General features: G+C 43.0%; 1 protein-coding gene across 1 annotated transcript in view; it reads right to left on the minus strand.

The window, feature by feature from the left end:
* KBTBD11 (kelch repeat and BTB domain containing 11) overlaps nt 1–12,537 on the minus strand; it is a 56,942-nt gene extending 44,405 nt beyond the window's left edge. Inside the window, exon 1 of the mRNA XM_075340318.1 lies at nt 12,025–12,537. The gene's annotated coding sequence lies outside the window, so the exon portion shown is untranslated. The remainder of the gene's footprint in view (nt 1–12,024) is intronic.
* Nucleotides 12,538–14,981: the final 2,444 nt, after the last annotated feature.

Below are 14,981 nucleotides of genomic sequence, written 5' to 3' on the forward strand. Positions count from 1 at the left end.
ATTTTTATTTTAATGGGGCCACACATGAGCCATGAGAAAGGCTGTCCAAGAAATGGAAATCCCCTTTAATAAAAATGGCTTATTGAGTAAGGTCTTCTCTTCTATGTAACCTTGTGGCGACTTTGCTGGAAACACTAGGGCACCTGATGACTGACCCTTGACATTCTGGGCACCTATCAGCTTAGAAATGCAGTGCAATGTGATAGCAGAATATTATACAAGGAGAAGAGCTGAACAGATTGATATACAGTTTTTGTGCGAATACTTGTGTTTTATTAATGAAATCTGCTCTTTCTTTGCACTCAGGTCCAGTTTTCGGTTCTATCAATGACTAGATCTGTACACTTACAAAGGGAAGCCTGTCAATCACTGATTAGGATCTCCCACTAGACCTACAGGAAAGGTACCGTCACACTAAGCGACGCTCCAGCGATCCCACCAGCCACCTGACCTGGCAGGGATCGCTGGAGCGTCGCTACACGGGTTGCTGGTGAGCTGTCACACAGGCAGATCTCACCAGCAACCAGTGACCAGCCCCCAGCCAGCAGCGACGCGTGGAAGTGCTGCGCTTGGTAAATATCGGGTAACGAACCCGATATTTACCTTGGTTACCAGCGCACACCGCTTAGCGCTGGCTCCCTGCACTCCTAGCCAGAGTACACATCGGGTTAATTACCCGATGTGTAGTCTGGCTATGTGTGCAGGGAGCAGGGAGCCGGCACTGACAGCGTGAGAGCGGCGGACGCTGGTAACGAATGTAAATATCGGATAACCAAGGAAAGGGCTTCTTGGTTACCCGATATTTACATTGGTTACCAGCGTCCGCAGAAGCCGGCTCCCTGCTCACTGCTCATTCAGTTGTTGCTCTGTCGCTGTCACACACAGCGATGTGTGCTTCACAGCGGGAGAGCAACAACTAAAAAATGGCCCAGGACATTCAGCAACAACCAGCGACCTCACAGCAGGGGCCAGGTTGTTGCTGGATGTCACACACAGCAACAGCGCTAGCAAGTCGTGCCTCAGCAGCGATGTTGCTAGCGATGTTGCTTAGTGAGACGTGGCCTTTAGTGTACAGAAACAGAAAGATTTAATTGCATAAAATACAAGTTATACTGAATATATTCCCACAAAACTATACATAATTCTGCTCAAGCTTCTCTTCTAGAACCTGCTGCTGGAGGATTGCACTGCATTTCCAAGCTGACAGATTTCCTTTAACTTATATGTATATCATTTTATTTTATCATAGAACATAGCTGTAGCTACACCAGGACTGAATATTATCTACAGTATCTTGAAAAAGTATTTATACCCGTGAACACTTCCACATTATTTCACGTTATACCCACAATGTAGATAGAAGAGGGAGGAGGACCTCTGCCTCTAGCTCCTCCCCTGCCTATAGCTCATCCCTCTGCCTGTAGCTCCTCCCTCTGATTCTAGCTCCTCCCTCCTCCTGTCCTCATAGAATCTAATCAGTACCAGCTGCCATCTCCTATCTCAGTAATGGGAAAGTCTTCACTGAATACAGATTTTACCTCAGAATTGAGAATTTTGATAATGACTGATCCATTCTGGCAGAGAAAGAAGCATGTGTCTGATAAGATATATTATAAAGTTTTTTATTTTCATGTGTACTGTTGATTTATGAAATAAAAATTAAAATGACTGTTACTATTTAAGTTTGCAGGTGTAACGTGAAATAATGTGGAAAAGTTCACATGGTATGAATGTTTTTTCAAGGTACTGTACACACTGTTACATACAAAACACACTATACAAAGACCATTATTACAAATAATACCACTTTGCTAGGCTAAAATAATACCACCGCACCATGATGCCTACCATTACCACTGCATAGTCAAGGCATAGTGCTTCTACAGAACTATATATTTGACGGAGCTGTGCTGCGTAGCTCCACAACCGAGCAGTTCCAGCCACCTGCGGCACCGGGAACAGATTATCGGAGATGTGCCAGGTGTCACCCCCTCAACAACCAGGCCTTTTCTAATGATAGGTCATCAATGTTAAAGACCCAAATAACCCCTTTAACTACATGACAGCATCAACAGAAATCAGTGATCAACGTCTTCACAACATATGACCCAAACGTACGTCATATGTCCTATCCCTGCCTTAGATGAGAGCTTGCACACCGAGCCTGCATCTTTTCCCATACATGACATCTGATTTATTCAGCCACCATGTGCCTCTAACAGCCAAGAGTGGATCAGAGATCCATCCACAGCTGTTCACAGGTTAAATCTCGCTGTCAATCTTTGATAGCGGGATTTAAGAAGCACTGGCATGGGTGGCCATCATTCCATGTGGTCGTCAGTGCACGCCATGATGTGACTGCAGGGGCTGATGGGTTGTCATTACAGCCAGGGGTCAGCTGATGACCCCTGTGTCTGTTATTAAGAGCCACCTGTGAACACTGGCTGCGAACCAGCATTAATAGGAAATCATGATTTCTGCTGTACATTGTAGAGCTAATGTACCGCTCTGTATAGCACAAGTGATCATCCGATGATTGCAGGTTCAAGACCTCTTAATAATTAAATCCAGTAAAAAAATGAAAACACTTTTTAAAAAATATGAAACAAATAAAAAAAACACAAATATTCTAATCACCCCCCTTTTACCCCATTGCAAATAAAACAGTTACAAAATATAAACATACACATATTTAGTATTGCTGAGTTTATAAATGTCCGATCTATCAAAATATAAAATACATTCATCTGATTAGTAAACAGCGTAACAAAAAATAATTAAAAACACCAGTATAACGTTTATTAGGTTGCTGCAAAATTGCAATAAAATACAAGAAGAGGCGATCAAAACACTGTACCCAAAATGGTATCAGTAAAAACATTAGCTCAACATCCGAAAATTAAGCCCTCACATAACCTCAAATGCCGAAAAATGAAAAAGCTATGAGTATCGAAGAAAGATGACAAAAGCAAAATTAATTTCTTTTTAAATTTCAGAATTTTTTTTAGCACTTAAATGTAAAAAAATATATATAAGTTTGCTATTGCGTACTCGTACTGACCTGGAGAATGTTTTACCATATAGTCAACATGGTAAATTTAAAAAAAAAAAAAATTGGGAATTGCACTTTTTTTGTAATGTTTCCGCAATTGGAATTTTTTTCCCCCATTTTCCAGTGCCTTTAAAGTACAAGTAAAATGAATGGTGTCATTCAAAGGTACAACTCATCCCATAAAAACAAATCCTTATAGGTTATATGGACGGTAAATTAAAAATAATGATAACTCTTGGAAAACAGGGAGGAAATAAACTGAAATGAAAAAAAACTAAAATGGCAATGGAGTTAATCTGACTATAGTCAGACAAATAATTATGGCATTGTCGTCCAGAAGGTCAACTTTTAAAAACCGTCCACGAATGACACGTTAGTAAGAAAGTTTTCAAGCAAGGATCAAGTACAAGATCTACCACTGATCCCCTACATACAAAGTATGCTAAATAGATCCCATGGAGTACTAAGTAAACACAAACTGTTAATGTGAAAACTTTGTCAATTAAATTATAGACCCGAGGACAATAATGTTAGGAAAACACAACTACTAATGCTAGATAAAAAGGGCTTGGCCTTTAAATCGTCAGATTTAACCATTTCTAAAAGGACAATGATCACAATGCAGAAACATATGTCAAAGCATAAAAGCTTAACTCAATGCCTAACTATACAAATTCAATGAATTTTGTTATGTAAAGTGTGAAAAAATAAACTTCTACATCCTGATATTGTACTTATGTGTTAGTTTAATAAATATTATCTCTGTAGCTCTGATGGTTGCACTGCCCCATGGTCTATCAAATAAGGAATAACGTTTGGAACACCATTCTAAGTCTGAACTGGGTGCAAAAACCTAAAATAAAACCCCATCACTATGGGGAGATAAGGTATGCACACCAGTGACTATGTAAGGGGAATACATGGAATAGCAGAAACTGCTGTGTGAATACTGTCTTGAAAAATCCAATAGCTATATGTAAGAGTGAAAATGTGAAAAATGGAATCTGCATTACTGCCATGAACATATGAATCAAGAGAAATACTTTGGCGTAGTGTTGGGGCTCTATTGCATTGATCAATTCAGTAGCTAAATTTCTCTTGATTCATATGTTCATGGCAGTAATGCAGATTCCATTTTTCACATTTTCACTCTTACATATAGCTATTGAATTTTTCAAGTCAGTATTCACACAGCAGTTTCTGCTATTTCAAGTATTCCCCTTACATAGTCACTGGTGTGCATACCTTATCTCCCCATAGTGATGTTTTTTTAGGTTTTTGCACCCAGTTCAGACTTAGAATGGTGTTCCAAACGTTATTCCTTATTTGTTAGTAGTTTTTCGTTTGTGAACCCTCCCCAACCACACCTATTGCCAATCCATATCATACGCACAAATAGCCTGGGTCTCAGCTTCCCATACACGGTAAGTTTTTTAACTGCATGAGAGGACACACACAAGCTAGGGACCCCAACGTAGAGAAATACTTTGGCGTAGTGTTGGGGCTCTATTGCATTGATCAATTCAGTAGCTAAATTTCTCTTGATTCATATGTTCATGGCAGTAATGCAGATTCCATTTTCACATTTTCACTCTTACATATAGCTATTGGATTTTTCAAGTCAGTATTCACACAGCAGTTTCTGCTATTTCATGTATTCCCCTTACATAGTCACTGGTGTGCATACCTTATCTCCCCACCGTTGTCTATCAAGGCCAGGATAACCATTAGCTTGCACTTTTTTTGGTGCCGAAACCTTGGATCCATTAGCTTCCTTTTGAGACTTCATAGAACATCAGAGAACATGTCCGCCACACACAGATACTGTACCAAGATACAGGGGATAGCTAAAAATCTACTTTTCCTGTTCTCTCAACCACATGTTTCATGCCTCGAAATTTACCAATGGTTGGTTGCATAATGAACTCAGAAGAAAAAGCATAAGTGTTATTTTAATATATAAATTGCACCCTGCCTGCAGTCAATGAGTCAGTATTATTATACTTTCACATATTGGTATTTTATAAAGTGTGAACTAAGAGATTTATGCTGAAAATGAATAGAGCTTCTAGTTTACGTAGCTAAAGCCGTATGAGCCGCGTATCACATTACACATTTATACATGTGTGAATCAGACCTTCCCTGCATGGAGATTGCCAGGCCGTACACTATAATCTATAGCTGAACTCAAAACTATTCCAGCTGAGAGAAGGCAAGAGCTATATTTATTTCAGTCAGTAATAAAGTGTCATGATAATCATTTGTATAAACGCTATTGTAACTGCAGAGATCTCACAGCTTTCTTCTCTAGGAAACCTATTGTTATATCATAATTGTAATTTCACTTAATTAGATCATCTTAGGATTCTTAGAGAACACACACAGATATATAGCAATAACTATATACAGTATGTATACAGTACAAACCAAAAGTTTGGACACACCATCTCATCTCTAGAACATCTATTAAGAGGAGACTTTGTGCAGCAGGCCTTCATGGTAAAATAGCTGCTAGGAAACAACTGCTAAGGACAGGCAACAAGCAGAAGAGACTTGTTTGGGCTAAAGAACACAAGGAATGGACATTAGACCAGTGGAAATCTGTGCTTTGGTCTGATGAGTCCAAATTTGAGATCTTAGGATCCAAATACCGTGTCTTTGTAGAAAAGGTGAACGGATGGACTCTACATGCCTGGTTTCCACCGTGAAGCATGGAGGAGGAGGTGTGATGGTGTAGGGGTGCTTTGCTGGTGACACTGTTGGGGATTTATTCAAAATTGAAGGCATACAGAACCAGCATGCCTACCACAGCATCTTGCAGCGGCGTGCTATTCCATCCGGTTTGCGTTTAGTAGGACCATCATTTATTTTTCAACAGGACAATGACCCCAAACACACCTCCAGGCTGTGTATGGGCTATTTGACTAAGAAGGAGAGTGATGGGGTGCTATGCCAGATGACCTGGCCTCCACAGTCACCAGGCCTGAACCCAATTGAGATGGTTTGGGGTGAGCTGGACCGCAGCGTGAAGGCAAAAGGGCCAACAAGTGCTAAACATCTCTGGGAACTCCTTCAAGACTGTTGGAAAACCATTTCCGGTGACTACCTCTTGAAGTTCATCAAGAGTATGCCAAGAGTGTGCAAAGCAGAAATCAAAGGTGGCTACTTTGAAGAAACTAGAATATAAGACATATTTTCAGTTGTTTCACACTTTTTTTAAGTATTTCATTGTACATGTTTTAATTCATAGTTTTGATGCCTTCAATGTGAATCTACAATTTTCAGAGTCCTGAAAATAAAGAAAACTCTTTGAATGAGAAGGTGTGTCCAAACTTTTGGTCTGTACTGTATACATGTGTGTACCAGGGTGGACATATCATCGGTGCAACCTGTGCAGCCCACGGAGGCCCAAGCGATAAGGGGGCCCATGTCCAGGTCCAAAGCAGATGGAATTGTGCATTATGATGAGTTATTGGACAGAATATAACCCATATATTATTGTTCTTCTCGAATTTTACCAAAGTTTGCAATTTCTAGAATATGGGTTTTTTTTGCAATTCGCTCTGTGCAAAGTCAACAAAAGCACAGCTGGCCACCATTTTGCTGAATCATAGAGGGCCGGCAAAAGGTAAAAAACAACCCTCACATTACGACTCAGCTATCCCAATACTCTTAAAAAGCCATCAAAAAATGTGATGGTAAAAATAACATTTTTATACTTTGAAAAAACTTTGTGAACCACATGCACCAATTCGATGCACATGCATTACCACTTCATGGCCATGTTTTTTGCCACTGCATGTGGGTGGGGTAGCAGGAAGACCAATCCTATGTATGGGGTGCAGACTGTCCTCACATTGACTCGGCTATCAGTACACAGAATCTGCCCCGAAATCCTTGTAAAATTCAAAACGTGTGTATAGATCATTGCATTGTTTTCCTAGACCAATGTTACCCAAGGTCTAGTCCTCACGTCCCCCACCAATCGCAAACAGATCATGTTTTCAGGATTTCCATAGTATTGCACAGGAGAGAGAACCTGGGACAATTTCCAGGCTTTGATAATAAATAATTCCATCACCTGTGCAATACTAAGGAAATCCTGAAAACATGATCTGTCAGGGAGTGGGGTGGACGGGAGGACTTGAGCTTGGAAAACACTGGGATAGAAGAATTGATGAAACCTGAAAACATGATAACTCCGATGTTTTTCAAGACATTGAACTCAGCATAAGGCCTCAGTTCCATCTGCATTTTGCACAGACGAGTGCAATCCGATAAAACATCAGACCAGTGCAAAACTATGGGCGAGTGTCCATCTGCGATTGATTTCTCATGCCATAGCGGCATGAGAAATGAATCGCAGCACGCTGCGTTTGTCAGAGTCTTGGCTCACACGTACCCATACAAGTCTATGGGTGCATGTGAAATATTGCACTGCACTTGCATGTCATTGAAACCGCAGTGCAACGTACGCAGAGACAGTCAGTGGAGGAGAGGGAGAAAGTCCTCCCTCCCCTTCTTCTCCGCAGTTGTGATCAGATCACAGTCGCATGACCCTCGGATCATACTCGGAGCAGAGGATCATTAGCATATCGCTTTTGATGCTCTAGCTTTGGAAGCTATGTGCAAGTGGAACCGAGGCCTAAAGTGTATTAAAGGAGTCAACCATAAACGGAAAGTCACCTTTGCCTAACAGAAAGCTCTTGATTATGCAAATTGCCCCATGTTTTACACGGCAGCTTTGACTGTTGTTAATGGGAAGATGTCGATTACAAGCCTTCCGGAAAAGTAGTGCATGTTTAGGATCATTTTATTATTTTCTTTCCAGCGTCAAAAAGTAACTGTTGCAGGTTTGCTGAAACATAAGGTTAACAGAAAGGGAAAATTATACTACAAAACTGAAGAGTTAAAGTTGTTAACCAAGCTACAAATCGTTTTTAAAAAATGTGTCAATATATTACAAACAAAAGACTTAACTAACTATGGTACACTTACACTGCATGATTATTGTGAACAAGGATTCTCAGGGATGCTTGTTTCCTGATATCTGGCCTATGTAAACAGGCTGGCAATAACCCAACAAATGAGTAAATCACTTAATCATAGGGTAAAATTATTTTTAAGCTTACTTAAAAAGTAACGTTCTCGGCAGCACATGTCCCTGTGTAAACAGGATCAGTGCTGCTTTTCCTAAGCAGCTCCTTGCTAAGTGATCAGCTGCACTTACTCAGTAGTCATGCCCTTCAGCTTTAAATGGTGATGTATCCCAGCATTCCCTGCTGAAGATACAAAATCTGTATCCTGGTTGCCTCTGAGAAAGGTTCTACTAGTTTGGTTTCTGAGTTCAGGCTATATCCTTTTGTTGTTATCTTTTTCCCTGTTTGTCTTTGTTTCCCTGTGTTGTTGTGTTGTTAGTGTAGCCGTGAGGATAGTGAACCCCACCTGCCCCTCACTAGTCAGAGTTACCATAAGGCCTTTATAGGGTCCCAGGTTCCTGCTTTGCGCCAGTTGTGGAGACTGTATAGGGACTGGTGAAGAGAGAAGGGACAGTTACAAGTGAGGTTAGGAGGTGCCCACCTACCCCTCTCACTAGTTCCAGGGCCAGTTGTTTGTGTGTCCCTGGTGCCCCCCCCCCATTTCTGGTGTTTATTGTTGTGCTTCACACGCGCGTAGGTCTGAATGCATCCCACCACAACCTTTTACCCAAGCCAATGACAAGCATTCATAGGAAAGCTTGTCCCAATTACGGGCCTATGAAAACATGTAGGCAATCACCTGTTGAATGATCCAAATTTTCATTGGCTGGGTGATGAGACAGTGTATGCCAGCCAAAAAATAATCAATATCAGCTACTAATAAAATGTGCTGTATATGGGTCAAAAAGAATGTAAAAGAAATCATTCCGTCCACATTAGTGCACATTGTCCTGAGTATAAAGGCCTGTAAACAAGTGCTGAATGCCTGGAATGTACTTGATCCGCACTTGTTACTGGCCTGACACTGACCAGTATTTTTGGACATTACACAACGCAAAACACTACAAATTACAAAGGCCTGACGTATTCACTAGAAGATGATTATAACAAACCTGCTTACTATCTTATACAATATCTTTCCCTAGCTATATTTAAACTAGATCATTAGTGAGAGAAAGCTCTGAAAAAATTCCGTTTGCACCATATCTGTCCCCACATATCAATTATTTTGTGGGATCCTTCAGAATTTTAACAACGTAGTTGGAATTGTTCATTTCAATGTTCTGCGGTTGCCGTGGTAACCCACCCCCTGACAGCTACCGCAAGAAGAGTCTGTGTCACTCGGTGAAGAGGCATCACATTACCATGGAAATGATTGCTTTCTATTGAAATGTGCATTTCTAGTTAATCTTCTACTACGAAATGAAAAACATCTCCGCGCTTCGCACTCTGGTCCTACCCTAAACTAATAAAATGGCCATTTGTATTGTTTGGCCAAATGAATACACCATTTATATGACCTATAGCCTCCTCTGTCTGGAAAAAGTGATTACTAATGGCCACTACTATTCGGGTATATTCACACTGTGGAATCCATGCACAAGCTTCAGAAATAATCCCATTGCTACGTATGGAACGGATTTGATGGAACTGATTATTGTAAATATTCCCTCATTTAAAGCAATAGATTAAAGGCAGATGAAGTGTTATGTAACAAGTGATGATAAACAAGGCCACGTTACAATTGCCACGTGTTGTTTATTGTCTACATGTAACGTATCCATCTAACTACAACAGACTGTGTGTTATTAGGTTATATATGTATTTACAAGCATCATGGAGCACGTGTATCACCAGTGGGTATGGCCTGTCACATCGTGTATCTCCTTCGTGGGCACAGCCTGGCATGCCTCAGGTCTGGGTATACAGCTGAGTGACTGGCACAAATCATATTGCCTGATACAAGAACAGTCACTGAAGCCTGCCCAGCAGGGGAATCCATCGCAGATGAGCTGAGAAAACAACAGAATGGAGGTGGAGAACAATATAGGACTATTCTGCATGGAGGCCGTGAAGTTATTACCACGCACAGGATATCCTGCCCCTTCCTATGTGCAGAAGACATAACATGGGCATGACACCAAATATCCTGCACCTTCATTTATGCCCAGGGTACTATATACATACATATATCCATATGTATATAGGACAGGCAACAGTCCTTATATGCCAGGGTTCACAGAACAGTACCACATTAGACATGACCATATACCAGGGAATACCACGTCCCTTTATTTATACCCACTGTAGTATATACATAAATACTGTGTGTCCAGATACCAGGGAATACATGTCGCCCCATATATGCCCACTGTAGTGTATACACAGATATGTTCAAATGTATATAGCACAGGGAACAGGCCTTATATGCCAATGTTCTCAGAACAGTACTACATTACGTATGTCCACATACCAGAGAATACCATGTCAGCCCATATATGCCCACTGTAGTGTATACATACATATGTCCACATACCAGGGAATACCATGTCCGCCCATAGATGCCCACTGTAGTGTATACATACATATGTCCACATACCAGGGAATACCATGTCCGCCCATATATGCCCACTGTAGTGTATACATACATATGTCAACATACCAGGGAATACCATGTCCGCCCATATATGCCCACTGTAGTGTATACATACATATGTCCACATACCAGGGAATACCATGTCCGCCCATATATGCCCACTGTAGTGTATACATACATATGTCAACATACCAGGGAATATCATGTCCGCCCATATATGCCCACTGTAGTGTATACATACATATGTCAACATACCAGGGAATACCATGTCCGCCCATATATGCCCACTGTAGTGTATACATACATATGTCCACATACCAGGGAATACCATGTCCGCCCATATATGCCCACTGTAGTGTATACATACATATGTCCACATACCATGGAATACCATGTCCGCCCATATATGCCCACTGTAGTGTATACATACATATGTCAACATACCAGGGAATATCATGTCCGCCCATATATGCCCACTGTAGTGTATACATACATATGTCAACATACCAGGGAATACCATGTCCACCCATAGATGCCCACTGTAGTGTATACATACATATGTCAACATACCAGGGAATACCATGTCCGCCCATATATGCCCACTGTAGTGTATACATACATATGTCAACATACCAGGGAATACCATGTCCGCCCATATATGCCCACTGTAGTGTATACATACATATGTCAACATACCAGGGAATACCATGTCCGCCCATATATGCCCACTGTAGTGTATACATACATATGTCAACATACCAGGGAATACCATGTCCGCCCATAGATGCCCACTGTAGTGTATACATACATACATACATATGTCAACATACCAGGGAATACCATGTCCGCCCATATATGCCCACTGTAGTGTATACATACATATGTTCACATGTATATAGGATAGGGCACAGTCCTTATATGCTGTCCTGTGCTCACAAAACAGTACCACATTACACATGGCAATATACCAAGGAGTACCATGTCCCTTCATTTATGCCCACTGTAGTATACACATACATATGCCCACATGCAGATAGGACAGGGCACAATCCTTATATGCCAGTGTTCCCAGAACAGTACCACATTACACAGGGATGAATGTCCCTTCATTTACAGCTAGGTATCATGCACACAGCACAGTATGCAGTGCCTCTTCCATTATGGGGACAGTAATCCACATAATACAGTATACATACAATAAATCTAGCAGAGATCCCCCCTCCTTCATGCACACATATCACAGGGTACCCTGCCCATGTTGGTATGTGCAGAGTGGCATTGCAGGCACACAGCCCCCTCATGTATGAGATAGCAACAAATGGCTGCAGCAGATGAATCTGCCATCAATAGCCCCACTGTCCATGGATCATCACATGGATGACTATGTTCTTTCTCACCTTTGTGATCTTGCAGGATGGCCTCAGAATAAGCAGATGTGCCCCTTGTAGATGCGGAGCTCCTGGATAGATGAGATCAGCCTTGTGGATCCCCCATTCCTCTAATTCCCCACCTCCTCTCTGCTGCATGGAATAGTGAATGTCTCCCCTCCCTCCAGTGAGATTACAGTAATGACAGACCATGAGATCCCCTCCTAGTCTTTGTCTCCACAATGCAGGACGACCCAGTGCAGATCCCAATCAGGAGGATTATAGCAGCAGCATCTCAGGAAGCTGTCAGCAGGGTGGCAGGCTCCTGATGAGTGTGCCAGGCTGGGGGCACAGCATGAAGGCATGCAGATCTGTTCATGTGCCTGCCCTGTGTTACTGGATGCCTACATGTGTGGTGGAGTGCAGATTCAGCATGCTGTGCCAGCTTCTCTATCTAGTAAGTGCTGGGCACTATTCTCCCCATCTCACTGGAGCTGCTGAGGTCATAAGAGGTGGGGAGAAGGGGCTGCTGCTTTCAGCACAGGATCCAATGCAGAATGCATCCAAAACAGTAACAGCCTAATGATATCAAGCCAAGGAAGTACAGAGAGGGGAAACACCTGTATGAACGGAAAGGGAGAGCATCATGGTGCAAGGGCAGTGGCGGACACAGACCGAAGAGGGCCCGTGTGCAAAAACAATATATGGGCCCACTGGTGAACAGAGAAAGAAGAGGGCCCGTGTGCGAGAACAATATATGGGCGCACTGGTGGACAGAGAAAGAAGAGGGCCCGTGTGCGAGAACAATATATGGGCGCACTGGTGGACAGAGAAAGAAGAGGGCCCGTGTGCGAGAACAATATATGGCCGCACTGGTGGACAGAGAAAGAAGAGGGCCCGTGTGCGAGAACAATATATGGGCGCACTGGTGGACAGAGAAAGAAGAGGGCCCGTGTGCGAGAACAATATATGGGCGCACTGGTGGACAGAGAAAGAAGAGGGCCCAGGGCCCGTGTGTGAGAACAATATATGGGCCCACTGGTGGACAGAGAAAGAAGAGGGCCCGTGTGCGAGAACAATATATGGGTGCACTGGCGGACAGAGAAAGAAGAGGGGCCCTGTACGAGAACAATATATGTGTGCACTGGTGAACACAGACAGGAGATGACCCATGTGTGAGAACAATATACGGGCCCACTGGTGGACAGAAAAAGAAGAGGGCCCCTGTACGAGAACAATATATGGATGCACTGGCGGACACAGACTGAAGAGGGCCCATGTACGGAAACAATATATGGGCCCACTGGTGGACACTGACAGAAGAGGGCCCCTGTGTGAGAACAATATATGGGCCCACTGGCAGACACAGACAGAAGAGGGCCCGTGTGCGGAAACAATATATGGGCCCACTGGCGGACACAGAGAGAAGAGGGCCCGTGTGCGAAAACAATATATGGGCCCACAGGCAGACACAGACTGAAGAGGGCCCATGTGCGAAAACAATATATGGGCCCACTGGCGGACACAGAGAGAAGGGAGCCCATGTGCGGAAACAATATGTGGGCCCACTGGTGGACAGAGAAAGAAGAGGGCCCCTGTACGAGAACAAAATATGTGTGCACTGGTGGACACAGACAGGAGATGACCCATGTGTGAGAACAATATATGGGCCCACTGGTGGACAGAAAAAGAAGAGGGCCCCTGTACGAGAACAATATATGGGTGCACTGGCGGACACAGACTGAAGAGGGCCCATGTACGGAAACAATATATGGGCCCACTGCTGGACACTGACAGAAGAGGGCCCCTGTGTGAGAACAATATATGGGCCCTCTGGCAGACACAGACAGAAGAGGGCCATGTGCGGAAACAATATATGGGTGCACTGGCAGACACAGAGAGAAGAGGGCCCATGTGCGGAAACAATATATGGGTGCACTGGCGGACACTGACAGAAGAGGGCCCCTGTGTGAGAACAATATATGGGCGCACTGGCAGACACAGACAGAAGAGGGCCATGTGCGGAAACAATATATGAGTGCACTGGCGGACACTGACAGAAGAGGGCCCGTGTGCGAAAACAATATATGGGCGCACTGGTGGACACTGACAGAAGGGGGCCCATGTGCGGAAACAATATATGGGTGCACTGGCGGACACTGACAGAAGAGGGCCCCTGTGCGAGAACAATATATGGGACCACTGGCAGACAGACAGAAGAGAGCCCCTGTGTTAGAACAATATATGGGCCCACTAGTGGACACTGACAGACGAGGGCCCCTGTGTGAGAACAATATATGGGACCAGTGGCAGACACAGACAGAAGAGGGCCCCTGTGCGAGAACAATATATGGGCCCACTGGCAGACAGACAGAAGAGGGCCCCTGTGCGACAACAATATATGGGACCACTAGTGGACACTGACAGACGAGGGCCCCTGTGTGAGAACAATATATGGGACCAGTGGCAGACACAGACAGAAGAGGGCCCCTGTGCGAGAACAATATATGGGCTCACTGGCGGACACTGACAGACGAGGGCCCCTGTGTAAGAACAATATATGGGCCCTTAGTTTGTCATAATGCACAATTCCTCCTGCTTTGGATGTAGAAGTGGGCTTCTTACCTCTCGGACTCCTGTGCAGCTGCACAGGTCCACCAATGATATGTCCCCCCTGTGCTTGGGAATAAGGCAGGTTTATTAGTTTGCATACATATGAGAGGGAGTTTTAGATTGAAATAGTGTTGGTTCATTATGGTGAAAACCCAATATTGTGTTTTATAATAATCAGAAAATAGTCATAGCACATATCATTGTTATCGGCTGGAAACATAAATTGAATACAGAGTTTCCCCATAAGTAGTTAATAAAGTAACAAGGTGAAGTACTCAAGATAACATAGAGAATGTGTAAGAGAACAATTGGATAAACACAAAATCACCCACTAAATAATAATAACATACAATATTTTGTTGAAAATTATATTT

Source organism: Anomaloglossus baeobatrachus, chromosome 3, assembly GCF_048569485.1.
Source record: "Anomaloglossus baeobatrachus isolate aAnoBae1 chromosome 3, aAnoBae1.hap1, whole genome shotgun sequence".
In the NCBI taxonomy this organism is placed as follows: domain Eukaryota; kingdom Metazoa; phylum Chordata; class Amphibia; order Anura; family Aromobatidae; genus Anomaloglossus; species Anomaloglossus baeobatrachus.